Source organism: Galeopterus variegatus, unplaced genomic scaffold, assembly GCF_000696425.1.
Source record: "Galeopterus variegatus unplaced genomic scaffold, G_variegatus-3.0.2 Scaffold11570, whole genome shotgun sequence".
Classification (NCBI taxonomy): domain Eukaryota; kingdom Metazoa; phylum Chordata; class Mammalia; order Dermoptera; family Cynocephalidae; genus Galeopterus; species Galeopterus variegatus.
The window spans coordinates 5,098-7,625 of NW_007737681.1; the positions used below are offsets into that span (position 1 = coordinate 5,098).

At 41.7% G+C, this 2,528-nt stretch overlaps 1 protein-coding gene across 1 annotated transcript in view; it reads right to left on the bottom strand.

Annotated features, from left to right (window-relative positions):
• LOC103610681 (unconventional myosin-Ie) overlaps positions 1 to 2,528 on the bottom strand; it is a gene marked incomplete at both ends in the record, with an annotated part of 45,840 nt that overhangs the window by 1,779 nt on the left and 41,533 nt on the right. The gene's annotated exons all lie outside the window — the stretch shown is intronic.

The following is a 2,528-nucleotide window of genomic DNA, read 5'->3' on the forward strand; positions in this document are numbered from 1 at the left end:
ACTGAGGGTTGCGATCCATTGCCGGACACGGAAAAAGACAAAAGACAAAAAAAAAAAAACTGCTCCCCTGTTACTTTCTTTAATAGCAAATAATATTTTTCCTTCAGAGGAAAAAATTTGTACCATACTTTGTAATTACATTCATGTTTGTGTATTTCATTAATTTATGCCTCCCCCATGAGGATGAGAGTTCCAGGAGAGTGGAGGCCACATCTGTGTGGTTCACAGTGGACAGCAGGCACCTTAAATGATGCCCGGCACACAGCAGTATCAACCAACACTAATGGCTGACATTTATCTGGTGCTCTTTCTGCATCAGGCACTATGATTGGTGCTTTAGCTGTATGACCTCATTTTATTCTTACAGCAACTTCACCAGGTTCATTTTCCATTTGCAGAGTAGGAGACAGACAGAGTTTGCCCAAGGCTACTTAGCTAGTAAGCATCAGAGCTGGGATTTGAATCCCAATTGGTCTCTTTAATCACAGCACTGCATATGAGCCATGGACTGGCTTATAAGTAAATATTTCTTCTAAAGATTATACAGTCTACTTATACACGCCTATGTTAGAAATATTACTATTATGGCTGACATAATAGAGGAGAGAGAAGCACATTACAGGATATGATCATGGAAGGAAACATCAGAAGATGAGCATGTGGGTGTGAAGTTGGTGGCCGTGGCCCATGTGCACACACATCTAGGGACAGGCAACAGGCCCCCAGGCCTTGAGGGAAGCCAGGCCCTCCTTGGTTCCCCTAAACTACTATCAGAATTAGACTGATTATGGCAGCCAAGGGAGATGGCTTCAGGATCTAGGGCTCCTGTAGGGCCAGCTGGTTGGGACTAAGTTGATTTTAAGAGCCCTCTCTGCTCTCTCAAATACACACACCTTGCCTGATAATACCATAAATTTCCTGGAGAAATAAATCCTCCTCTTTCCTAATTAGAAATAAAAAGCTTAAAAATTAAAACGCCTAGTTGAAGCTGCACATTAGCATAAATAAATTTCGTATGTGGTATAATGAAGTTAATTAATCAAATTAAGCCACGCATAAATGACTGATAGCAGAGCCTTTCCAGATGTGATTAGGGGAGTTGGTGAAAAAGTAGGAAGGTACTGGCAATCTAAATGGATGAGGAGAGAAGTTCATGGTGGGTAGGCATGAGAAATAAAAGGCTAGACCTTCAGGGTGTAAGTTTCTAAGAATGCAATTTTTCCTAGTTGATTCAATCAAAAGCATAAATTAAAGAGTCTTTATTGTGCAACTGCAAGTAGGTCTCTATTGCAATCCACATTTTTTCCCTATAAAAATAAGGCTGCTCCTCTCTCATTTGGTTTTCTTATAGTAAGGAACTTTGCAGAGACCCTCCTATATCCAGACAAGGCTATAGCAGTGAGGGTCTTAGTAATGCATGGGGATTGCCCGGAGCTTCCTTTGCTTTCCTGAAGTCTGATGCATGCTCACCCCACCCTTTGCTACCCCAATGGAGAGACCCAGGCATAATTCTAGCATAATGCTCTCTCACTAAGTACACCTGTTCACTGTCTTTCTTCAGGGTATGCCGGTGGGAACAGGTTGCCCACAGCAACGGTGCCACTGTCTTAACTGGCTCTGACGATGATTTTGGAGAGATGGTGATAATATCCTACAGTTCTTTCATCGGTCATTTTCCGTTTAAGACTCAAATATGCCAATATTTCCTCTCAAGGCCTTTGTGCTGGCTGTTCTCCTGCCTGGGATTCTCTTCCTTGTTTGTATCCTTCAAGGATACAAAAATCCTGGCAGCCCACACTTTCCTGGGCTTTCTATTCCTTGTCTCTTGTCCATGACCTGGAATGCTTTTCTTGACAAGGCATCCCTTTCCACCCCCACATTACAAGGGGCTAGATTAGGTCAAGGGAAGGATGCTCATGAGGAAGTGTAAATTGAGCTACAAGATAAACATTGCAAATTTCTTATGTTTCTACCACGTTTTTCTTCCTAAGAATCAGGATCCACATTTTGGCTGATTTCTTCCAGCTGTGCTAAGGAGCACACATTGCCTAGCTGAGAGAGGTGCTTTCTGAAGAACTTAAGATATTTTTCCATGCCAAGACTCAACACGGCTGCCATTTCTAACAGTTTTATTTTTTGAAAAACACTTTCTAAAGGCATGAAAGTTGCAGTGGGAAAGTGGTGAAAAGGGTTCTTCTCTCTACTGCTTAAAGCAGTGCAGGATTTATTTCAAGAACATGTGGTGCACTGAGGAGAATTAAGGCATCTTTTGATTTTTGCTCCTGAGTACTCAGTGAAGAGGAATGGTTTTGATAAATATAAAGTATTTTCCGAAGACGAAATGAATATGTACTAAACACACATGCTATTTTCTAAGCCACCACTATGCTCTAGGTAGTGTCAGAACCATTGCTCTGTTTAGGCCTACAGGCTCCCTTTCTAGGGAGGGGTGTTTAATACATGCATATGTGGACAGTTGTGCTGGGTACTAATGTGTCTTTTCCATTCAGCTTTTACTTTTTTTTTTT